At 40.7% G+C, this 27,505-nt stretch overlaps 1 pseudogene; it reads right to left on the reverse strand.

Moving 5' to 3' along the window:
• LOC105023579 lies at positions 1 to 26,311 on the reverse strand (annotated as a pseudogene).
• Between the last annotated feature and the right edge of the window lie 1,194 nt (positions 26,312 to 27,505).

The raw sequence follows: 27,505 nt of genomic DNA on the forward strand, positions 1-27,505 counted from the left end.
TGGAGTATAACAGACTTTATTGTAAAAAATATGCATAATTAAATGAATACAGAGACACAGTGTTACATGTGTTACAGAGCATAGGCACAGGGATGGGCTTTCATTTGGCTTTACATAATATTGTCCACAACTTTTCCCTGCATGCATTTTTAACCCTTAACTGCATAGGCGAAGTAAGGGTGCAATATGCAATAATTAAGGCACCAATTATTTATGGTTGCCTACATGGAATAAATTACTAAAACAAACAAATCACACAACAAATATATAGTAGCTTTTCATGTAGCTAATACATAAATATTGATATGTAAAAAAAAAACAATACTAAGATTAACATGAATGTCACAACAGTCAAACACCTTTTAGGTTATTATAGGCAAGAGGTTTTACTATGCTTGGTCAGGGGTACAGCTGTTTGTTTGGAGGAGACAACAAAGAGCCAGCAGAGTAGCATGTGAATCTGACCCCTGGTAGAGCAGCAGGAATGGGGGAGAGAGAGGGGTCAAGCAAGGTAAACCTCTCAAAGCCCCATGGTGTCCATCTGCACCTGGCAACCCAGAAGGTTGTTTCCAGCCAGGACACACTCTGACACATTGGCCACTGAAAGACATGTGACAAGAACAGGCATCATTATACTATAAACGTATAGTGGCAAGGTTGGGCAAAATGTGTGAAGACAAATACCACCAGAATTGTATGGTAAATAATTACACTCAAATGTTTTCAGCAGGGGTGTCAAACATACGGCCCGCAGGCCAAATCCTGTCCATAACGGTGTCCAATATGGTCCGCAGGTGTGTGATTATTTGTATAAAAATATACACTGATCAGCCATAACATGATGACCACTGAGAAGTGAATTGAATAACACTGATAATCTCATTATCATGACACCTGTCAGTGGGTGAGATATATTAGGCAGCAAGTGAACATTCTGTTCTAAAAGTTGATGTGTTAGAAGCAGGAAAAATAGGCAAGCATAAGGATCTGAGCAACTTCGACAAGGGCCAAATTGTGATGGCTAGACGACTGGGTCAGTGCATTTCCAAAACTGATGCCCTTGTGGGGTGTTCCCAGTCTGCAGTGGTGAGTATCCATCAAAAGTGGTCCTAGGAAAGAGAAGCAGTGAACTGGCGACAGGGTCATGGGCGGCCAAGGTTCATTGATGCACGTGGGGTGCGAAGGCTGGCACATGTGGCCTGATCCAACAGACAAGGTACTGTTGCTCAAATAGCTGAAAACGTTAATGCTGGTACTGATAGAAAGGTGTCAGAACACACAGTGCATTGCAGTTTGTTGAGTATGGGGCTGCATAGCTGCAGACCAGTCAGGTTGCCCATGCTGACTCCTGTGACCACTGTTGAAAGCATCAGAACTGGCCGGGTGTGTGTGCATCGCTTACCTGGAGAATACATGGCACCAGGATGCCCTAGGGGAAGAAGGCAAGCTGGCGGAGGCAGTGTTGTGCTTTGGGCAATGTTCTACTGGGAAACCTCGGGTCCTACCATTCATGTAGATGACAAGTACCACCTACCTAAGCATTGTCAAAGACCATGTGCATCCTTTCATGGCAACGGTATTCCCTGACGGCATTGGCTTCTTTCACAGGGATAATGCGCCCATCCACAAAGCAAAAATGGTTCAGGAATGGTTTGAGGAACCATTCCTGGGTGTGTTCCTACCAGGCTATTCTCCTTTGGGATCGGTGTGGGGTCAACTCTGTACTCATCTCTGGGATGGAGTCCCTGGCTTGATGGGTCAGGGCTGTTTTGGCAGAAAAAGGGGGACCTGCACAATATTAGGCAGGTGATCATGACGTTATGGCTGATCGGAGCATCTTCATACTTTTTCCAGTCCACACAAAAAAGAAATTAGGTCACAGATTGTCAGGGACAATGAAGCATTATAGACAGAATTATTTTTAAGTAGTTTGGGAAGCAGCTAAATACAGCCCCTGAAACAAAATGACTGGCACCCCTGGTTTACAATGTATAAAGTACCCCCCCCACCCCCCCCCCCCCAGGCAACTCAACTCCTCCACACCAACCTTATCGAACAATGTCATTATGGACCTCGCTTTGTGCACAGGGGCACAGTCATGCTGGGCCTTCCCCAAACTGTTGCCCAAAGTTGGAAGCACCCAATTGTAAAATTGTCTTTGTATCCAGTATAATTTTGATGACCCTTTACTGGAACTAAGGGGCCTAGCCCAAAGCCAAAAACACAGCCCCAGACCATTATCCCTCCTACACCAAACTTTATAGTAGGCACAATGTATACCGGTAGGTTTCTGTCCATCAGACTGCCAATACTTGGCATTGCGCATGTTAATGTGAGGTTTGTGTACAAACCCGATTCCAAAAAAGTTGGGACACTGTACAAATTGTGTGTCACGGTCGTGGGGTGAGAAGGACACAGGCGCAGAGTAGAGTTGGTGAAGATAATCCATGTTTAATTCAAAATAAAGAAAGACTCCAGCAAAACAAAAGGCAGCAACCAGTGACGTGGGTAAACCTTACACAGGATAACAAAAACCAAAATGAACCACGCCTTGGGGCCTACAAACTAAACTTAAATAGGGTCCCCAATTGGAGGCAATGACTAACACCTGCCTCCAATTGGGGAAACCAAAAAAAGGAGTAGAGGTGGCTAAAGGCCACCTCCTGTCCTGTCCTGGCTATGCCCCGAGCCCAGCGCAGAGATGGCTAGGGGCACAGCCAGGACGTGACATTGTGAGTAAAAAAAGATCACATCAACTTATATTTAATTCATAATAGAATATAGATAACATATCGAATGTTGAAAGTGAGACATTTTGTAATGTCATGCCAAATATTGGCTCATTTTGGATTCCATGAGAGCTACACACTCCAAAAAAGTTGGGACAGGTAGCAATAAGAGGCTGGAAAAGTTAAATGTACCGATAAAGAACAGCTGGAGGACCAATTTGCAACTTATTATGTCAATTGGCAACATGATTGGGTACAAAAAGAGCCTCTCACAGTGGCAGTGTCTCTCAGAAGTCAAGATGGGCACCAATGCTGCGGCGAAAAATTGTGGAGCAATATCAGAAAGGAGTTTCTCAGAGAAAAATTGCAAAGAGTTTGAAGTTATCATCATCTACAGTGCATAATATCATCCAAAGATTCAGAAAATCTGGAAAGATCTCTGTGCGTAAGGGTCATGCCGGCAAACCATACTGGATGCCCGTGATTTTCGGGCCCTCAGACGGCACTGCATCACATACAGGAATGATACTGTAATGGAAATCACAACATGGGCTCAGGAATACTTCCAGAAAACATTGTCGGTGAACACAATCCACCGTGCCATTCGCCGTTGCCGGCTAAAACTCTATAGGTCAAAAAAGAAGCTGTATCTAAACAGGATTCAGAAGCGCAGCCATTTTCTCTGGGCCAAGGGTAATTTAAAATGGACTGTAGCAAAGTGGAAAAGTGTTCTGTGGTCAGACGAATCAAAATGTTGTTGATTCAGACAAATCAACATTTTGTAAAACTGGGACGCCATGTCATCCGGACTAAAGATTACAAGGACAACCCAAGTTGTTATCAGCGCTCAGTTCAGAAGCCTGCATCTCTGATGGTATGGGGTTGCATGAGTGCGTGTGGCATGGGCAGCCTACACATCTGGAAAGGCACCATCAATGCTGACAGTTATATCCAAGTTCTAGAACAACATATGCTCCCATCCAGATGTTGTCTCTTTCAGGGAAGACCTTGCATTTTCCAACATGACAATGCCAGACCACATACTGCATCAGTTACAATGTAATGGCTGCATAGAAGAAGGATCCGGGTACTGAAATGGCCAGCCTGCAGTCCAGATCTTTCACCCATAGAAAACATTTGGCGCATCATAAAGAGGAAGGTGCGACAAAGAAGACCTAAGACAGTTGAGCAACTAGAAGCCTGAATTAGACAAGAATGGGACAACATTCCTATTCATAAACTTGAGCAACTTGTCTCCTACGTCCCCAGACGTTTGCATTCTGTTATAAAAAGAAGAGTGGATGCCACACAGTGGTAAACATGGCCTTGTCCCAACTTTTTTGAGATGTGTTGATGACATGAAATTTAAAATCAACTTATTTTTACCTTAAAGTGATACATTTTCTCAGTTTAAACATTTGATATGTCATCTATGTTGTATTCTGAAAAAAATATAGACATTTGAAACTTCCACATCATTGCATTCTGTTTTTATTCACAATTGTACAGTGTCCCAACTTTTTTGGAATCGGGTTTGTACATCAACCCATTTCGTAAAGCTCCTGGCGCACATGTCTTGTGCCGATGTCGCTTCCAGGTGCAGTATGGAATTCTGTTGTGAGTGATGCAACAAATAATAAGCTATTTTCACGTGCTAGGCTTTTCAGGACTTGGGTGGCCCCACTCTGTGAGTTTGCGTGGTCTACCCCTTTGTGGCTAGGCCGTTGTTGCTTCTAGACACTTCCGCTTCACAATTATAATATTTACAGTTGACCGGGGCAGATATTGTAGGGCAGAAATGTCACAAGCTCACTTGTTGATATTCATTTCTTGAATGAATATCAACACAGATTTTTAATATTTAAACTATTTCCTATATGTAGACCTCTAACAATTTTGCTAAAAGCCTGCAAAACCAACACAGACTTCCTATAAACTTGCATAGAAAATGTTATCTACATGATCATGCAGATAAAAGCTCATTGCCAATTCCCTCGAAGTAAAACAAACTTTCCAGAAAATAGTTGAACTAAACCACTTGTAATCAGGGCAGTAAGGTTTAGATGCCTTTTTACCATGAGTCTGCTGTAGCTACCTTTCTGAGCCTTGATCCATGACACTGCCTTTATCGCCAGAAACTGCCACTCCTCCTGAGCCTCCATCTTGAACCCATAGAGCCAAACCAGGGCTAAAACCGTGGCCCAAACCTCCTGGTTCACCTGAGAAAGGGAGCTTAATATGAACTTCCACTAGAGCACACATGCAGATATTCTGGGTGAATACATCGTCTTATAGCACACTCATCTTCATCATCATACTGCCTGCGGAAACACCATATTGCCAAGTTTAAATATGTAGACACACCTTTGGCATTGGCTTGGCCACATCTTCCTGAGGCTTTCCCAGGACCTCAGCCAACGCTGGCTCCAGAATCCAGGAACCAGAGGCCTTTTGAAGGGAGATCAGCTGGAGGAGAGGCTCCTTTTCATGAGTAGGAAGTGGGACTGGAGACTGTAATTCTGATGGGATCGGACATCCAATGGTTAAAAAGAATACAGACTACCTAAATACTTAGGTACAAAAACTTTAACAAAGACATTCTTCAAAAGCATCATAACCTGAGAAGACAATGTGTTTGTTGTATATACTATAAAGCTGTTGTATAAGACTTCTGCAAGACTATCAATAACACAATTAATTACTGTAATTACCGTACATTCATATTGAAAATAAATGTATATCAACTGGAAGATGCCAACATTTCTATACAGCCAGGAAATGTGAAAAGGATCAACGCTATGCAATTTTTAAGGTCAATTCCACATTTAAAGTAACAGTAAGTGCATACATTTTAAGAAAGCTAGGTGTAACAACAGCTTAGTTGTGAAAGCCATTTTGAGGTGACTATTTGCATGTCATTCATAGATACTATATGTATGCCTAGAGGACTATTTAGCACTACTATAATGGGTTTCTATTATATCACACATACTGAACTGACATGATAAGTATACTGTACTGACATATGATATACTATACCTACATATGATATACTGTATTTCTGCTTACTTCTTTGTGCCAAACTGACTATATGTTATAAGTGTGTTATTATGCAGAGAAATAATAGGTTGATATAAACAGATTGTGTTGATATAAACATTACTGATGTAAACACGACGACGCTTCATGTCTTAAAGTTAGCATAGGCCAAAACACCTGGATTTCTGAATCCACCATAATGAAAGTTACAGATGTGTATTTCATCATATGCTAGCATCAGACTCCTTATTTTGTATGAATGAAGTTCAGTTTTTGTTTAAATGAAGTGAGGGGGTTTCATTGTTTTGACTCCTGACCAACTTGCAGCTCAGTGTGTAAATGTCCTTAACTGTAGAGCTTTGTGCTTTTTGTTGTACTGCTAGTTTGGCTCTAGATAGAAATGATCTCAATGAGACAACCCTGGTAAAATAATGTTAATTAACATGAAATTTGGGAAACTGTAGCATTTGCAAAGTGTGTTAACATTATCAAAATGGTATATTAATCTTACTACTCAGAGTAATCATATTATTCTGTAAATGTAAACGTACCAACTGAGGTGGTACAATGATCAGCTTGGTCATTGACATTCTTCACTGACCGAGGCACCATTCTGTCTACTGATTTCGACATCTTCGACCTGATACGTTTCTCTTTGGACAACGGCCAGAAACTTATCTTTTTCATCTTAGACACAGCCATAACACATGTCATCAAGGGCGTAGGCACAGGTGCCTTCCAAAAGTGCTTTGAATCACTTTCTGTAAGAGAGAAGAAGAATAATATACAGTTGTGCTCATGAGTTTGCGTACCCTGGCAGAAAGTGTGACATTTTGGCAATATGACTGATCATGCAAAAATAACTGTATTTTATTGAAGGATAGTGATCATATGAAGCCATTTATTATCACATAGTTGTTTGGTGTCACGTTTCATAATGGGAGACGGAGGCAGGCGCAGAATTTCAAGGCGTTACTCTTTAAATCAACACAAAAGCAAAGAAAGCAAAACAGAGTGCCGGGCACTACAAGATACTCAGGAGTTCAGGAGCTCATAAAACATGACAAGCACAGATGCACAACGACCAACAGTGAAAAGGAGAAAATGGCCGAACTAAATACACAGACTAACGAGGAGAACAGAAACAGGTGGGGGCAAAACACAGGTGAAATTAATATACAGATCAAATGAAACAAGAACAGGAAAGGACAAGACAAGGACAAACAGAAAACGTGAAGTGGAACGGTCCCCTCAGGCTGGGACTGCTAGATTTGGCTACTTTTTAAATCATAATGATAACAGAAATCATCCAAATGGCCCTGATCAAAAGTTTACTACATACCCTTGAATGTTTGGCCTCGTTACAGAGGTGAATTTCCCACACATGTGGCTTCTTAAATTACAATTAGTCTGGGTATAAATAGTAAATGAGTTTGTTAGCTCTCACGTGGATGCACTGAGCAGGTTAGATACTGAGCCATGGGGAGCAGAAAAGAACTGTCAATAGACCTGCGTAACAAGGTAGTAGAACTTTATAAAGATGGAAAAGGATATAAAAAGATATCCAAAGCCTTGCAAATGCCAGTCAGTACTGTTCAATCACTAGTTACAATATGCCCAACAACACCTTGACACGCCTCACAGCTTCTGGCATACTATAATTTGGAATGACGAGACCAAAATAGAGCTTTATAGTCACAACCATAAGTGCTATGTTTGGAGAGGGGTCAACAAGGCCTATAGTGAACAGAATACAATCCCCATTGTGAAGCGTGGTGGTGGCTCACTGATGTTGTGGGGTTGTGTGAGCTCTAAAGGCATTAGGAATCTTGTAAAAACTGACGGCATGATGGATGCAGTATGTTATCAGAAAATACTGGCAGACAATTTGTATTCTTCTGCATGAAAGCTGCGCATGGGACACTCTTGGACTTTCCAGCACGACAATGACCCAAAGCACAATGCCAAGTTAACACTCCAGTGGTAACAGCAGAAAAAGGTGAAGGTTCTGGAGTGGCCAACCACAGTCTCCTGACCTTAATATCCTCAAGCCAGTCTGGGGAGATCTCAAACATGCGGTTCTTGTAAGATGACCAAAGACTTTGCATGACCTGGAGGCATTTTGCCAAGACGAATGGGTAGCTTTACCAGCTGCCTCATATACATCTATTACAAAAGATTACACACTGTCATTGATGCTTGTGAGGGCTGGGTTCGCCTGCATTATTTTGTTTTGTTTTTCTGTGCTGCCTTGAACGTAACCTGCTTTCCTGTATTGGTCTTCATTAGTTTCTGTTCATCCACTCCCTCTCTGTTCCTATTAATTTCAGTCATGTTTGTAGCGTCCTTTGTGAGGTAGTGTTTCGCCACTCTACTGAGCCTATTGTAACTTCTCTATTCCGGTATTTTTCTCTGTGTACCAGACCACTGAAAGCCCATTTGTATTTAGACCTTGATTTTCGCTCTTGTCCTTCTGTACCTCTGCCTGATTCTCACCAACCTGTTTACCCTTGCCTGCCTTTGGATTCTGCCTAACGTAGCAGATATTGTCCTTGGTGCGTTAATCAAGAAAATATGACATGGCAACATTCTATTTAGATTTACATGGGCTACATTTAGATGCAGACAGTTATTGTGGTAAGTTATGGACTGACATTGTAGGTATATTAATAAATTAAGTCCATTTATTAAATTCCAAGTCAAGCACTGTCCATAGTTTGCCATAAAACAAAGTATGTCTTAACCATAAGCACTGCTTTTTAAACAGAAAACTTAAAAAAAACTTTACCAAAAGGTAAACACATTCTAAATTTGCGATTAATCGCGATTAACTAGAGAAGATTATGTGAATTATCACAATTCATTATTTTAATCGTTTCACAGCACTAATATAAATATATATATAAATATATAGGTAAATCTCGTGTATTTGATATAAAACTGATTGCTCAACTAAGCTGAGTACATCATTAGTCATGTGAACATCTGGATTTCTGAACTATGCAACTTAATGTCCTAGATTTCATCATATGCTAACACCCAGCCCCCTTGTTATTCACCAGAGAAGGTTTTGACCCCTAACCATCTTGTAGCTTTATGTTGTAAATGTTTTAGCAACGTTGTATTGCTGGTTTGTCCAGGTCTCGAGTAAGAGATGATTAATTTCAACAAAACTAAATTAGTAAAACAAAGGCAAATCTGGTCAAATAGGTGTAGTGAAATTAAAATGTAAACATGAAATTGTGAAAGTTGTCACGTTAACATTGTCAAAATATTTTATAAATCTGACTATTCACAGTAATCATATGTAAACATACCAACTAGGGATGTATGATCTGCTTGGTGTTTCAACACCCCGAAATCATCAATGCAATGTCCCTTTATCCCAGAGCTACCATAAATCACTGTAAAAAAGAAGGAAAAGAATACAGGTCACTGGGTTACCAAAATGAAGGTACAGATAATAAACAAATTTCCGATGCCAGTACTGGATCAGTACATCCCTATTCACACCCCTCATCCCATTGAATGTATTAATGAAATTCCTATATGCACCCAACTTGATGCGCAACATCTATGGACACATGACTTGCACTGAATTGCAGTATATGTGCAATTCCTTAGTTCCTTGTTTTACCATTTAATTACATTATAATGCTACATATAAGGAACACATAAGGAAGTAAACGCCTTTCTTTATCATGCTGGCCCTCATATAGCCTAATGTGCTATTTAATATTAAACCAACATTATAAACATTACCTAATACTACATATTTGAAAGTATGAAACATCATTTAATACTTTAAATATATAGCAGAATTAAACAAAAACCCTCAGACCTTTTTTGGGATTTAAAAAAAACAATCTTAGGACATTTGCAATGATGGACATATATAATAAAACTCTAACTGTAAAAAAGTCAAAGCAGTTCAGTATTTTAGCAAGATTGTAGGTCAAGGTGAGCTAGTATAGACCAGGTGATAAAACATAGGAGAATAGAGGAGCAGCGAGCATCAACGTCATTATAGAGCGTACAATTACAAACTCAATCAAGAATATATCTTTTGATAGTCATGACACACTGTACTTATTGTAGGAGTGATGGAAATTACAAGGTTCAGTAATTTTTTAAAATGATTTCTTATGAAAAATAAAAGGTTTGCATTGTTCTCCACCCTTCTTCCACCAAGTATATATAGTCATACTTTGTAGAGTCATGGCATACTTCTTGTAGGAGGAATTAAATTACTAAGTTTTGTCAAAATTTGAAATTCAAAAAAGGATTAATCAGATTTCTATATTTAGATTTCCACTTTGGCAGTAAAATGAAATCCAGCTCTTCACTACCAATTTTGTACACCATGTAGACTACAGCCTTAAGTTTACTATTTGACATGTCTTTCCATAAAGATCTGGAATCTACAAAATTACAGTGATTAGCCAAAGGGAGGGACAGCACCCATGTTGGTTGGGGGGTGATTTCATGTACAACACTGTTTCCCAAAATTTTGAGTAAAATGCAAATGAAAACAGATTGCAATGATGTGCAAATAATGTATCCCTATATTTAATTGAAAATAATACAACCCTACATTTGATTGAAAAATACATGCCCATTTTGAATTTGATGCCAGCAACATGTTTCAAAAAAGTTGGGACAGGGGGCATGTTTACCACTGTGTTGAAAACACCTCTTCATTTAACAATACTCTGTAAGCGTTTGGAAACGGAGAGATTAATTGCTGTAGTTTTGAAAGTGATATTTTAAAAAATGGAGGGGGATCCTGTATCTGCAGCCATGAGAAGATCATTAACAACCTTCACCAATGCTGTCTCAGTACTATGTATTTGCATGAAGACAGACTGGAAAAGCAGATAAAGCTGGTTAGCACTGAGGTGTGAGTGAATTTGAGTTGCCACTATCTTCTCTAGAACTTTAGATAATGGGACTTTGGAAATAGGCCTATAGTTTGAAAGGACGTCTGGGTCAAGGGACGGTTTCTTGGGCAAGGGAGAGATGACTGCCATCTTGAAAAGTGAAGGTACAGTGGGGAGAACAAGTATTTGATACACTGCCGATTTTGCAGGTTTTCCTACTTACAAAGCATGTAGAAGTCTGTAATTTTTATCATAGGTACTCTTCAACAGTGAGTGACAGAATCTAAAAAAAAAATCCAGAAAATCACATTGTATGATTTTTAAGTAATTAATTAGCATTTTATTGCATGACATAAGTATTTGATCACCTACCAACCAGTAATAATTCCGGCTCTCACAGACCTGTTTGTTTTTCTTTAAGAAGCCCTCCTGATCTCCACTCATTACCTGTATTATCTGCACCTGTTTGAACTCATTACCTGTATAAAAGACACCTGTCCACACACTCAATCAAACAGACTCCAACCTCTCCACAAGGGCGAAGACCGAAGAGCTGTGTAAGGACATCAGGGATAAAATTGTAAACCTGCAAAAGGCTGGGATGGGCTACAGGACAATATGCAAGCAGCTTGGTGGGAAGGCAACAACTGTTGGTGCAATTATTAGAAAATGGAAGAAGTTCAAGATGACGGTCAATCTCCCTCGGTCTTGGGCTCCATGCAAGATCTCACCTCCTGGGTCATCAATGATCATGAGGAAGGTGAGGGATCAGCCCAGAACTACACAGCATTCTATAGTAATTACAATAGATACTGGGTTTGAATCAGTCTTTTGGATTAGCCAAGGAATCCCATGGAGGACGGTGAAATTGTCCAGAACTGCAATTAGCCTTAATCACAAATTGGATATCACCATCTTGGGGAGTAAACCAGGTTAAATGTACCAAAGAAACAGCACATAGAATATGGTATTTAACTATAGTTAGTTTACTGCTTATTTGGCACTGTTAGTCTGAATAAATGTATTTCCTTGCTCTCACTCACTTAGTGTAGGGACATGTCTATGAAGCAGTGGTCCTTGTACAGCCTTTCCATCTCCTTTGTGGACAGCAATGAAGGCAGTAAAGGCACTGATTACGCCTGATTGGATGCTGAGCTCTACCACCTTTTCTTTCACTCCCTCTTTCTTCTCATCTCCATCTCTCTCTCTCTCTTCCATCTCCAGGGATCGGATCAGAGTTTGAGCCCCCAGCCTGTGGACAGTCAGTCTGAAATGGAGGGACAGAGAAAAGTAGGAAGGGGAGATGAGTGGATGGGGCACCTACTAAATGGATCAAGTCATTCTAGCACATTTCAAGAGCAGCATCTTTCAAGAGAACATGCATTATAAGTGCTGGTACAGTTTCTGTCGAGTTGGGGGGTTTTGGTGGTTTTGTTCCATAGGTGGTGGCACATTCCAATTATCCATGAGACCTGGCCTGCATTGGCACCAGAATAAACATAGTTTTTACCCAGTGTCCACTGCAGGTTTAAGACTGAAGCTCAGTTGGTTCTCAACAGGCTTCTCAGCCAGACTGTACTTCACTGTCACTGAGCCCTTTGTGTCCCCTGGGCTCTGAGAAACAGATAGAGTTTGGAATGAAACACATAGATCATGACAAAAAAGGCTTTGTCTGGAAAATAGTTAATACCTCACAATTTTGGGCATACTTTTAGAACAAAACATACTACCAATAACAACATTACCACATTTTATTCAGCATTGACACTGCAGAGCTCTACAGATCTAGCAGGAATACTGTAGTCACATCAGTAGTAGTAAGAGCCATTACCTCCCCAGTGAGCTGGGCATACAGCAGTGCCCTTTGACCCTGAAAGACCACTCTGATTGGTGGAGACAGTGGGGTAACAGACACTCCCTTCGGGACATTCCAGTTGACTGAGATGTCCACCACAGCTGGCTGCAAGGCAAATCTGAGAGACTGCATCACCTGAGGAAGGTAGTATGTTAGAGGGAGGGGTTTAAACTGTGATTATTCAACTCATATGTGGGAATAAGAGCAATAAATAAGAGAAATAAAAATATGTATATTAAAATGTATGGATCACTGCAGGTTGGGGATGTTTCTGTCCTCTTTATATAGTAAAACCCAACTGAACACACACAATCTTACTTTGGGCTGCATCCTGTCCTGTCCTGTGATAAACTGTGCATGCCCTCCACCCTGCTTGGCCATCCCAGAGATGAGTGCAGAGCTGGCCCCCTCCCCAATTCCAAAGGAGAACAGCCTGGCAGGAACACACCCAGGAAACAGTATCATTATTGTTCACATGAGAAGTAACATCTAGGTAGTGGAGTCCTGTCAAAACCTGGTAATGAAGAACAACAGTTGTAACTGGGCCCACCTGTGAGAGCCGGAGTTCATCTTCACCAGATCCAGGACCTCCTTGGTTTTCCAGACCTCACCATCAGTGAACAAGAAGATCTGATGACAAGTCAATTTAAATTATGTTTGTGGAGTCTTAAAATATGCCTAATGCTGGATTTCATTTTCATGCCTACATGATAATGCCACCCAAAAGTTATTCACTGAATATCAGATGGTTGTCTTCACATTTGAAATATAATTAAATACTATATTATACTATATTTATACTATAATAATTGTACTTTATGTTTGTGATGGCACATGAATGGTTTCCAAATAACATACATGCATAGGTTTTGTGCAGCTCTTGAAATAGCAGTTCTTCTAAAGGCTTGTTGAGTGTAGCTTTCATTAACTAACTCTCATTAACATAGAAATGAAAACCAATATGTTTACCAACATTATTGATATACAGCTCTGGTAAAAATCTGGAGACTGCTCCAAATCTTTCTTAAGTCACTCTACATGTATGGCAGCCATTCCGTTCCAGAGTCTCTTGAATTCCAACACAGGCACACCTCATTTTATTTAACGAGGTACTGATTAGGTGATGACCTGAACCAGTATAAAAACCACTGCAGTGGTCATCACTATCCTCTTGCAATAGGACCAGCTGGATGGCAAAAACAGTGCAAGTAGTACCTCAAATGTAATTTTAATAAAAAAATAACTATTCAGCATGACAAAAGAGTTAAAAAGATAAGCTTTGAGTGAGGAAAAGAAGGGTTTAATTCTGGCTTTACAGGCAGAGGGATACAGTGAGCGTCAGGTTGTTTCCATCCTGAAAATTTCAAAGACAGCGGTTCATAAGAACAAGGTCAAGCAACAGACATTGAGGACAACAAAGCAACAGACTGGCAGAGGGCAAAAATGACTGTCCACTGACCTAGATGGCCGTCAACTCATTCGAATGTCACTCAACAACCATAAGATGACATCAAGTCACCTTCAAAAAGAATGGAAAACAGCAGCTGAGGTGAAGTGCACGGCAAGGACGGTTTGAAACAGGCTCCTAGGGGCAGGGCTGAAGTCATGCAAAGCAAGAAAAAAGCCCTTCATCAATGAGAAGCAAAGAGCCAGACTGAAGTTAGCAAAACACCATTAGCATCTGACCATAGTGGAATGGAGTGAGGTGGAGTAATGGAGTAAGGTCATGTTTCAGCTTTGCCGAAACACCTGGTCATCTAATGGTTAGATGGAGACCTGGAGAGGCCTACAAGCCTCAGTGTCTCGCACCCACTGTGAAATTTGGTGGAGGATCGGTGATGATCTGGGGATGCTTCAGCAAGGCTGGAATCGGGCAGATTTGTCTTTGTGAAGGATGCATGAATCAAGCCAAGTACAAGGTTATAAGAAAACACCTGCTCTGACAATGTTCTCCAACTCTGAGAATTGTTTTTTCAAGCAGGACAATGCTCCATGCCACACAGCCAGGTCAATCAAGGTGTGGATGGAGGACCACCAGATAAATACCCTGTCATGGCAAGCCCAATCTCCAGACCTGAAACCCATTGAAAACCTCTGGAATTTGATCAAGAGGAAGATGGATGGTCACAAGACATCAAACAAGGCTGAGCTACTTGAATTTTTGTGCCAGGAGTGGCATAAAGTCACCCAACAGCAATGTGACATTTTGTTGTTGAAAAATGAATATGAATTAGTTTTCTTTGCATTATTTGAGGTCTGAAAACAATGCATTGTTTTTTGGTTATTTAGATTAGTTGTTATTTTCAACAAATAAATACTCTAAATAACAATATTTTCATTTGGAACGTGGGAGTAATGTTGTCAGTGGTTTATAGAACAAAATAAAAAAGGTCATTATACTCAAACACCTATGAATAGTAAAACCAGAGAAACTGATAATTTTGCAGAGGTCTCTTAATTTTGTTCAGAGCTGTAGATACTGTAGCAAGCAACGTTAAGTCCGAGAACAGGGGCCTGTCTCTGGCACCCCCTTCTGGACAGTTACATGTTAACAGTAGTGTTGCCATCAAATTGGACATGTTGTGTTCCATCTGTCAGGTATTGCAAAAAAGTATTGCACTGAATCTTTGCGAAACCTAAATCAATCAATCAATGATTCTATACAGATCATGCACATATAAACAACATATTACACATTCAGCTCAAAGTTCCAGACTGCATCTTTAACCAGCTTTATACAATGACTTTGGTTGACTTTAGTAGGACCAGAAATAGAGTAAATGTGCAAACATTTGTTCACTCAAACTGTTTGTAAAAGATGCTGTGTGAATGTTAGCCTTTGCTGTGTGAATGTTAACTAAGGCAAAACTAAGTTGCTTCATGTATATGCTCAAATAATGCACACCTTCGTAATGTCATTGCATCTTAAAATCAGTGGGGAACATTCCAATGTACCAGGCAGACATGTGAGCTTGAATATCGGCTCAACATCTAAAGATCAGGGGAAGTTGTTGTCATCTAAAATCTGGACTACTGCAACTCACTGTTAGTTGGTCAAAAGCCACAGCCATTTCCTAGAAATAGAAGCCAAGGATAAAAATCTTTACAAGCACAATCACGTATTTTCCTGCCTTAGACTCGCTGCCAAGAAGTGGATAAGATGACAGGGTTTGATACACTGGCTACACTTCACCCATTGTATGTTAACATTTTAGAGGGGGCAGAGGTGTCAACAAGTTATTTGTAGTTAGATCTATGAGACACATTTGCAATACAATGCAAGTAGTATTTTGCCTTGTTATATTTGTACTACTCAATTGTGTTTCAATTTGACTGTACATCCATCTGACGTAGAATTAATCCTTAATGTTGTTGTATAACCCACAGTAAAGCAAGGCATGAATATCAGTTTCAGTAAATATATTGCTACAAAAGATACATGAAGTAGATCTAAGGAGTGGATGTAAGGTGTGTATAAAACCTGTCTTGGGTGGTCAGGAAGGCAGGGCTGGCTGTAGATGTGTTTTAAAGGCAGGAGAATCTCTGTACCTCCCATGTCAGCACTCATTCTCTTCACCTTCTACAGAGCCTCATCCATTGTTTTCTGGTTGTACTCCACACTCTTACTGACATCCAGACACACAAATACAAACAAAGTCAAAGAGTCGTCACCACAATAACACAAACACAACCATGAATCTACGACTTTTCCCTGGGGGAAATATACAGCTAAATGTGTCTGTATACAACTGAACTCCTCAAACACAGGTGACACAGGTGATATAAGGAGAGAATGCTCACGGAAAGAACATCTCATGACTGGAGCCAAAGCCAATGATGTTGAAGTAGCATCCCATGGGCAAGCTTTTCAGCAAGAGCAGCAGAGTGTCCTGTAAGAGAGAAATCCAACCAGCGTATTTACCCTTCTAAAAGACATTTAGGACACAGTCTCAAACTACGGCACAGTAACCAGTGTGTGTAAGGGTTTAACTAAACTACAGAAATTCTCTTCTGCACATTTGGGACTGTGTGTGTTTGGGTTTGTGTGTATATGTGTGTTTACCCTGGCACTGCCAATGCGGTCCTGTGCGCCAGGCCCTGAGTGAATGGGGCAATCCATGCTGCTAGAGCGATCCACCACAAAAATAAATTCACCACGGGAGGTCATTGATGACATCACATCCTTGGGGAACTCTGGGTAGAGACTCAGCATAACCACTGGGTCACCCATCAAAGTGCCTAAAAGAAAAATATACACCATTATTTCTAATGTCAATCTCTGCTGTGAATGTTCAGACAATCTGTCAAGCTTAGTATCCTGGTCTTTCTGCTTCTCTGCCATATATAATTTTTTCTTCTTCCACCACGTGGCTCTGTAAACAAGACCAAGGTAGTAGCTTAGACTACTCACTAATCCACAAATCTAAAAGGAAACACAGAGTACCTTCCCCCACTCACCTGGCTTGGCAGAAGTCTGTGGTGCCTCTACTATAGCGGAAGGCTTATGGGCATCTTGGTAATACACCAACAGCTCAATGTCCCGGTCAAACTTATGACCTGCAGCCAGGCTGACCTGTAGTCACAACGACACCCATATGAAGATAGAGCAGTCTGAGAGGGAACTGAACAACTATGAGGGATTCTGAATGTTCATAGTGCTAGTGAGAGAGAGAGACGGTTAATGCATAAGTGCTTATATAGACTATACATTTACATATGAACAGACAGAGACAGACAGACATAAACAGACAAACCGAGACAGACATAAACAGACAGACAGAGACAGACAGATAGAGACAGACAGACATAGACAGACAGACAGAGACAGAAAAACAGAGACAGACAGACAGACAGAGAAAGACAGACAGAGACAGACAGACAGAGACAGAAAAACACAGACAGACAGACTGACAGACAGACAGACAGACAGAGAAAGATAGACAGAGAGGGACAGACAGAGAGAGACAGACAGAGACAGACAAACAGAAAGAGACAGACAGAGACAATACCGTGGCTTGAGTTTTCTCTGTGTTCAGGTAGTTGAGTGGTTCCAAGGGACAGTTGGACTCTACTTTAGAGATGGGGTGGGGGGAGGTTACGTGGGCCCTGAGGGACAGACTGTATGGTACATAGCCAGCAGGCACAGAGGACACCTGGGTACCAGCAGCACTGTCTGGCCCTGAGAGAGAAGGGGTGAGGGAGGGAGGCAGGAAGGAAGGAAGATAGAGAGGAGAGAGAGACCTACCAATTAACATGTTTTTGTTACAGCCCAGTACTAACATATCTTTCAACAAATCAAAGTGACCAAGGCTGTGATAAATTCAATCAGGTGTGTTAAAGCTGTACTAGAACTAAATCCTGTGCTTCATCAGGTACCCCTCTGTGTCTCCAAGAGCAGGACTGTTTTAAAACTACTTTAACAGACTAATTGCTGCTTCCTGCTCTCTGTTGTTTCACTGCCTATGACATATACCTGACTTGTGTCTATACAGGTGCCCATGTTCTTACCCTGGGGTTTGTAGCGGGGGTTGAGGACAGCAGGTAGGCAGAGCCTCAGTCCATCATCGGCCTGCACAGCCAGCTCCGTCACATAGTCCAGGCTAATGGAGGCCTTCTCCCCTGGGGGCAGACTGCCCACACTCAGCTTAAACACATCTGGGCTCTCATTACTTTCCTCCAATAGGAAGGCCTGCTGGCCTGAGCTCAGTGCATCATCATACAGCTCCTGCGCCTGAAAGGAACACAGTTACACATCATCAGCCTGAGACAAAGCAGGGACCACTAGCATTCTGCCAACTCAATCAAGGGTATTTCTATATTTTTACTATTTTCCACATTGTGGTATGGTAGTGAAGACATAAACTATGAATTAACATGTATGGAATCATGTAGAAACCAAAAATAAATGTCATTTTGTAGATTCTTCAAAGGAGCCACCTTTTACCTCGATGCCAGCTTTGTACACTCCTTACATTCTCTCAACCAGCTGCATCAGGTTGTCACCTGGAATGCATTTCAATTAACAGGTGTGCCTTATTAAAAGTAAAGTTGTGGAATTTATTTTCTTCTAAATGTGTTTGAGACATCAGTTGTGACAAACTTGGGTTGGTTTAAAGAACACTTTCATTATGTCTGTACTGTAGTAGTCCATATTAGGCCAAGAACAGCTCAGTTAATAAAAAGGGAACTGACAGTCCATCATTACTTTAAGAGTTGAAGGTCAGACAATCCAGAAACTCCAAAAACTCTGAAAGTTTCTTCAAGTAGAGTTGTAAAAAACATCAAGCACTATGATAAAAATGCATCTCATCAGGAACGCCACAGGAAAGGATAACACAGATATACCGTTGTTGCAGAGGATAAGTTCATTATTGTTGCCTTCCTCAGAAATCAGCAATTAACTGCATCTCACAATGAAGCCCAAATGGTTAAATCACAGTCAAATTACTGCAAAGAAACCTCTACTGAAGTGTCCTGACCTGTGCCTGGCTTTTTCCTATACCATTTTCTTGATCATCCTTTTGGTAGGGATGGGAAACCAAGGCTTTCTGAACCATTGAAGCTTGTTTCATTTCTTCATTGCTCAAAGCTTTCCAATACAAGGGACATCTGCTGGACAACATGTAATACTACTTTTGATTTAGATGTATTGTATTTTGCCCAGAGCGGTACATATTTTTCTGGTGTTTGCGGCCAATAGCACTTTCCTTAGTCGTTATCAGTGCATTCGAAGTGATGGTAAGGAAGAATGAATGCCACAGTGTTAGTATTAGTTGATATGGTATTTGGTCATTTGTGCACTGTAGGATATTGTATTCTGATTTTGAAAAGAATGAAGCTTCGGACATCATCGATCACGTGATATTGTACTAAAATAACTTTCAGTTCTAGTCACATTCATATCATTTGAATAACGATTTTGTCTAGTTATTCAAAACAATGAAAACAGTGAGCCACTGTAGTCAACAAAATGCCCTTATGTATCAGTCACATTTAAGTTCAATCACAGTTATTGCCTCAGTTATTGACCGATAGCAGCTCAAACATCACCTTGTCAAATAAGGTTAATGGACTATATAATGCTTCCAATGTTGACATTGCCTACAATTAGGCCTGTTTATTAAAACATTGGGTACAACGTTGTGTACAGTGTGGAAGCGTGACATTTCTGAAATGTAATTAACCAGTGGAAAACGTGTATTGCACGTGTTATTGTTTGAGTTTAATTCACATAGATGTAAATATCAGTTTGAAATTAAGAACGAATCAAAAACATTTGATAGTTAAGAAATTAGGGTATACGTCTCCAGGCACCACACCACAGTCTTTGCCTGTGCGTATATATTGGGATGATATGCTTTCAGAAGTCTGAAAGTGCATCATAAAAAAAAAAAACACTGATATCCTCTCTTTCCAAAAATCTCCTTTCCAACTAGGATAGTCTTATGAGACTATTGTCACACATAATTTTGTCTAGTCTTGTTTTGTCTACAAAAAATATTATATTATATTTTTTCTGATTCTATTTAGTCAGTTATCATTTTGTCAACTGCCACTGAGAAACAGTTATTTAACGAATATCTATGAAGGTAAAACACATTTTTAGTCGTATAAATATTTGCTGACTTGGAAATACTTTTGTAGTGGGAAAACGTATTGTAATGAACTCATTAATAACACTTGCCAATGTAAAATACGGACGCTCAGAGTTTGGTCACTAATATTTTGCTAGAACTGTGACAAAATTATTTTTACTTGTAAATCAGTCTGCGGTAGTATTTCACAGCGTTTGCAAGCAAAGACACCCAGCAGGACTCTGATAATGATACAGTGGGGAGAACAAGTATTTGATACACTGACGATTTTCCAGGTTTTCCCACTTACAAAGCATGTTGAAGTCTGTAATTTTTATCAAAGGTACTCTTCAATTGTGAGTGACGGAATCTAAAACAAAAACCCAGAAATCACATTATATGATTTTTAAGTAATTAATTTGCATTTTATTGCATGACATAAGTATTTGTTACATCAGAAAAGCAGAACTTAATATTTGGTACAGAAACCTTTGTTTGCGATTACAGAGATCATTTACAGAGAACGTTTCCTGTAGTTCTTCACCAGGTTTGCACACACTGCAGCAGGGATTTTGGACCACTCCTCCATACAGACCTTCTCCAGATCCTTCAGGTTTCGGGCTGTCGCAGGGCAATACAGACTTTCAGCTCCCTCCAAAGATTTTCTATTGGGTTCCGGTCTGGAGACTGGCTAGGCCACTCCAGGACCTTGAGATGCTTCTTACGGAGCCACTCCTTAGTTGCCCTGGCTGTGTGTTTCGGGTCGTTGTCATGCTGAAAGACCCAGCCACGACCCATCTGCAATTCTCTTACTGAGGGAAGGAGATTGTTGGCCAAGATCTCGCGATACATGACCCCATCCATCCTCGCCTCAATACGGTGCAGTCGTCCTGTCCCCTTTGCAGAACAGCATCCCCAAACAATGATGTTTCCACCACCATGCTTCACGGTTGGAATGGTGTTCTTGGGGTTGTACTCATCCTTCTTCTTCCTCCAAACACGCGAATGGAGTTTAGACCAAAAAGCTCTATTTTTGTCTCATCAGACCACATGACCCTCTCCCATTCCTCCTCTGGATCATCCAGATGGTCATTGGCAAACTTCAGACAGCCTGGACATGCACTTGCTTGAGCAAGGGGACCTTGCCTACCGCTGGATTTTAATCCATGATGGCATAGTGTGTTACTAATGGTTTTCTTTGAGACTGTGGTCCCAACTCTCTTCAGGTCATTGACCAAGTCCTGCTGTGTAGTTCTGGGCTGATCCCTCACCTTCCTCATGATCATTGATGCCCCACGAGGTGAGATCTTGCATGGAGCCCCAGACCGAGGGAGATTGACCGTCATCTTGAACTTCTTCCATTTTCTAATAATTGCACCAACAGTTGTTGCCTTCCCACCAAGCTGCGTGCCTATTGTCCTGTAGCCCATCCCAGCCTTGTGCAGGTCTACAATTTTATCCCTGATGTCCTTACACAGCTCTTCGGTCTTGGCCATTGTGGAGAGGTTGGAGTCTGTTTGATTGAGTGTGTGGACAGGTGTCTTTTATACAGGTAACAAGTTCAAACAGGTGCAGATAATACAGGTAATGAGTGGAGAACAGGAGGGCTTCTTAAAAAAAAACTAACAGGTCTGTGAGAGCTGGAATTATTACTGGTTGGTAGATGATCAAATACTTATGTCATGCAATAAAATGCAAATTAATTATTTAAAAATCATACAATGTGATTTTCTGGATTTTTTCTATATGCTTTGTAAGTAGGAAAACCTGCAAAATCGGCAGTTTTAAATACTTGTTCTCCCCACTGTAAACGATATGATAAATATCATGAATATCTTCTTCACTATTTCTGTTGAGGAAATTAACACTCACATACACACATTCTCCATGGCTCCTAAATACATTATTCTATTACTCTTTCCAAGAACCTAGCTAAGCAACACAATAATTATCTTGCCTACTTCTCGAATTACCTACTCTTTTGTATGACTCTCAAATAATAGTTAACCAACCCTCTAAATTCTCTTGTATTACTTTCCAATGACTGTTCTATGACTGCTATCAAATAATTAGCTCTATTTTATGACTCTCTTAACTAACTTACTCTTTCAAATAATTATTTCTAATTTCCATTTGCATGTGTGTGACTCAAGGTGTCCCCCAGGGCTCAGTACTTGGTCCCCTACTCTTCATCATCTATATCCTTCTCTTTGGTCAAATCCTCTGTCACTTCAACCTTAATTTAAACTGCTATGCTGATGATAAACAAATATACACTCAATAAATATTGAAATATTGGCCCATATTGATAGGATAGCATCTTGCAGTTGATGGAGATTTGTGGGATGCACATCCAGGGCACGAAGCTCCCGTTCCACTACATCCCAAAGATGCTCTATTGGGTTGAGATCTGGTGACTGTGGGGGCCATTTCAGTACAGTGAACTCATTGTCATTGTTCTATTCTTAATAACAAAATGATGGCAACATGTAAATAAGCATTAAGTTTAAAGTTATAGAAGATAAATGTGCTTACTTTTAGTCAGCATTTCAGTATTCTAATGTGTTCCAGGAATATGCATTTCTTATGTGTTTCTATTTAGGTCATGGTCACTTGATGATCGCGCTGTTCTAAATTTCCTATTGCGTGATCCGTAGTTGGGAAACGAACACTCGTGCTCTTCGTGCGCATTTTCAGCAGTTTGCTCGAGTGTGTTAAATTCACGACGCTTCTATCCTATCTGTCTACTTCTCATGTCTGACGTAGCATCGTCGGTACGTATACTTTGTTTTGTGAAATTATCCTGGAAGTATTATTAGCTATTTTTGACAATAATTTTAAGTTTGTAAAGTGTAATCTGAGGATGGTTTGAATGCACGTCAGCTATGTATATGCTAGCTCTCACGTGTTTGTTTGTTAACGAGCTGCACGGTAAAGGTGCTATGATGTCCTGCATGTAGTTGACATATATTTCTTATTAGTTTTAAAATGAGTATGAACGAAATACAACAGTAATAGTGCTCATGTGTAATTTGTCATTGCTCTTTTGTGTGTTGCAGTTTCACTATTTTCCTTGTAACTCCATTAAACCTGTGGAATTAAGAATCAATCTTCAGAGTCTTGGTGTTGGGAAGAAGTTTAGCTGGCTGTCAGGATATTAAGCAGACATATCGAGGACGGCGCAGTCATGTTCAAGAAACCAATTTGAAATGATTCAAGCTTTGTGACATGGTGCATTATCCTGCTGGAAGTAGCCATCAGGGGTTACTTCCAGCAGTGGATACATGGTGGTCATAAAGAGATGGACATGGTCAGAAACAATGCTCAGGTAGGCCGTGGCATTTAAACGATGCCCAATTGGCACTAAAACATCCCCCACACCATTACACCACCACCACCAGCCTGCACAGTGCTAACAAGGCATGATGGATCCATGTTCTCATTCTGTTTACGCCAAATTCTGACTCTACCATCTGAATGTCTCAACAGAAATCGAGACTCATCAGGCCAGGCAACATTCTTCCAGTCTCCAACTGTCCAATTTTGGTGAGCTTGTGCAAATTGTAGCCTCTTTTTCCTATTTGTAGTGGAGATGAGTGGTACCCGGTGGGGTCTTCTGCTGTTGTAGCCCATCCGCCTCAAGGTTGTGCGTGTTGTGGCTTCACAAATGCTTTGCTGCATACCTCGGTTGTAACGAGTGGTTATTTCAGTCAAAGTTTTTTCAATGGTGTTTTTCCCTTTTCACACCATTCTTTGTAAACCCTAGAAATGGTTGCGCTTGAAAATCCCAGTAACTGAGCAGATTGTGAAATACTCAGACCAGCCTGTCTGGCACCAACAACCATGCCACACTCAAAATTGCTTAAATCACCTTTCTTTCCCATTCTGACATTCAATTTGGAGTTCAGGAGATTGTCTTGACCAGGACCACACCCCTAAATGCATTGAAGCAACTGCCATGTGATTGGTTGATTCGATAATTGCATTAATGAGAAATTGAACAGGTGTTCCTAATAATACTTTAGGTGGGTGTATCTAGCCACCAAATCACAGACCCAGCTCTGGCTCATTTTCAATCCTGCCTGACTGTAATTAAAGCATGGATGAAGGAAAACTTCATTTAACTAAACAGCGACAAAACAGAACTCATACTCATTGGAACCAAATCCACCCTCACCAAAACTGGCACTTTCACTCTGAGCATTAATGACACAGTTATTTCTCCATCCCCCCACACATGTAACCTATTCACTCACACCAAGTCCTGTTTCCTTAATTATTACTATTAAGCGTAACTCAAATTCCTATTGACAAACCACAAAGTGACTGGACTTCATGAACCTTTTATGCACGCAGTTTCAATACAGCCATTCTGAAAATGACACCTGTTGTGTCTGGTTGGAACTCAAAGGTGACTTTATGACGTCCAAAGCTTCGAGCGTCATTGGTCACATGGTGTTGTACTTTGAAACAAGCTTCTGGTTCACCACATCGAAACAGTAGAGATCGGAAAACTGAACGGTGCTTCGGAGCATCACGTTCAAGCGTCCTACCCCTACCTTCTGCTCTGCTCTATCCGACTTTTATGTACTGACCTGCCTGCCCTACTATTACATGTCAGCCTACTCCTTGGGTTTTCTTGGATTTTGAATAATCATACTGCGCTCTGCGCTTGGGTCCAACCACCTGTTTGTTTCACTGCGTGCATTCATAACAAAAACACACCTCCAGGTTGTGTAACAGCTTTTTGACCAAGGAGAGTGATGGTGCTACATCATTCACCCTACCTCAACCCAACTGAGATGGTTTGGAAGTTGGATCACAGAGTGAAGGAAAAGCAGCATCAAGTTCTCAACATTTGTGGAAACTCCCTCACTACTGTTGGATAAATGCTCCAGGTGACTACCTCTTGAAGCTGGTTGAGTGATTGCCAAGAGTGTGCATATGTCAAGGCAAAGGATGGCTACACAATAATCTAAAAAATTAATGTATTCTTGTTGGTTACTACATGATTCTGCATGTGTTATTTTAGACTGTAGAACTCTTCACTATTATTCTACAATGTGGAAAATAGTAAAAAAATAGAGAAATACCCTTGAATGAGTATGTGTACAAACTTCTGACCACTACTGAATTTATATCATTAATATCATTTGACTGAATGGTCAGTCATTTGAGTCCAGTTGGCTGGTAACACTTTGCCACAAGATTTGTACAATCATTTAATTACTTGGTATCAATCCAAATCATGCTCTTACCAATACTCTTATATATTTTAGAACATCATTAATGAAAGATAATATTAACAGTTGCATATGCTGACTTTAATTTCCCCTCACATTCTGTTTCTCCTGAACTTCACCCACCACCTCAGTCTGTCCAATCTTGGCGCTGAACCTACAGACAGCAGCCTCTCCTGGTAAAGGGAAAACAAAGACGGCCTCCAGAGGGCTCTCCTCCTGGTTCTCATACTGCAGAATGGAGCTCACAGTGGCCACATGCCCCTGCACACTCACCTCCACAGCAATGCCCTTCAGAGGCACTGAGATGGAAAAGAGAACTGGGGTCAGTGACTAGATATGACAATGTTTGCTCTCCACTTATAGATATAGTTAAGATGGGAGCACCCAAATGGTGCAAGCAAAGTCAGAGCCTCACAGTTTAGCTGCGTCAATGTGGACAGGAGTCTAAATCCTGGTCATGATAAATCAACACCTGCGGATGCCTTGCATGTGGTGGTGAAAATGGCTCAGCACCATAAAGGGTGGGGGCGGACATGGGTCAAAGGAATGCCTCAAAGGAATCAAGCATGTATGTCCTGGCCACTACTTCCTAGTTGAGTGAGCAGTGTGCTAAAAACTAGAATGGCCTTGCGAGATGTGTCCCCACATGTGTCACATTCTTGGGACACTATCCCAAGAATGCCAGGTGCTATAGCAATGAGGCAAGGCAAAAAGTTCAAATTAGGCATCAGAAAATGGATAAGGGTGTAAAACAGAGAAACATTTCTGAAGAGATTTTCTTTTTGTCCATTTCATTCATAGCTCATTTGGAGAAATGATCTACTTCATATGAAATGTACTTCATATATTCGGTAATGTTTAGAAACATCAACAATAAATCGGAGTTCATGTCTGAGGGAATAAATACACAGGCATGCAAGTTAAATCATTTCTGCTTTCAAACGGTACCTGGTTCCTTCTGTAGAGTTAATAATCCGCAGTGGTTTTCCATTTTGGAATCTGTTTGACGAAGTCAGGAGTCATATTATTGTCCTCTTACTAGGAAACAACCCTGCTATTTTACAGAACTTCAAAGATGTTCAATTGTGTGTAGCGTAACACTAAACAGTCGACAATTATAATGTTAGGCATCGATTATAACTACAGACAATAGATTGAGAGCTGGCCCAATATGAAATGGCTGCTGATCAAGCGTTCCCCTGCCCTTTACTTCTATACTCGACTATAGATCCAGAAGGTTCTGCATACATATATACATTTTATACATAGCTGGCCATAAGTGGATTTTGCAAGAGCTGTTGAAAACTGGTGCAAGAGCAATATTACTGGCTTTTTACAGGTCGCAAAAAACAAGAATTCATATGCAGTTTAGGTTACACTTTAACTTAAAATCAATTATTTCCATTCCAAAGTCTACTAGAATTTATCATCTAGCTGCAACCCATCAATGAGGCAGAGCTACTTAATAGTCCTGTTGAGTTAAACACTTTTACTTTAATCTATTAGGTACTTCGAGTTCTATCCTGGTGTCTCAGTTTGAAACAGTCCCCCATTAGAAAGGCAGGCTGTAACCCAATAGAGTTTTGGCCCTTCAGGGCGTGTTAAATAACCCTTACACACAAGGCCGGATTTACCACCGGGCCGATTGGGCCGGTGCCCAGGGGCCTCCGACCACAGGGGGCCTCCAAGACCCCACTAACTGTGTGGGCTTTTACATTTTTTTATTATTAAATTAAAATAAAATGAATTAATGAGTGTGTGTTTGTGTGTGTGTTAACAATAATTTATTTACACACAAAAAAGTTTCATGATCAGTTTTTGGCTGTCGGCTGTGTCTGATGATGACAATGTGTCAGGTTACCGCAGAAACTGTTGATAGCGGCAAGACAGAAGATAGTGTGGGGAAAAATTTGAGTTGAGGACATCGAAAAAACAAACATGGATAAAAAACGGTGGAGCAGTGGAGCCACAAAACGAAAAGCCAAAAGGGAGAAGGATAGCAGAGATGTAATGAGAAGAAATATTCCAACCATCTCCACGCAAATAAAGAGCCTTGCGGTGCTAGCATCCAGCCTTGCTATTTCGGATGAACCTGACTTACTTCAGCATCAGCACCAGCACGACAATACAGAAAACCACAGCCCGGCTGGAGTGACAGACACCTGTCCAAGTGCCCCCCCACCAC

This window comes from Esox lucius, chromosome 1 (assembly GCF_011004845.1).
Source record: "Esox lucius isolate fEsoLuc1 chromosome 1, fEsoLuc1.pri, whole genome shotgun sequence".
Classification (NCBI taxonomy): Eukaryota; Metazoa; Chordata; class Actinopteri; order Esociformes; family Esocidae; genus Esox; species Esox lucius.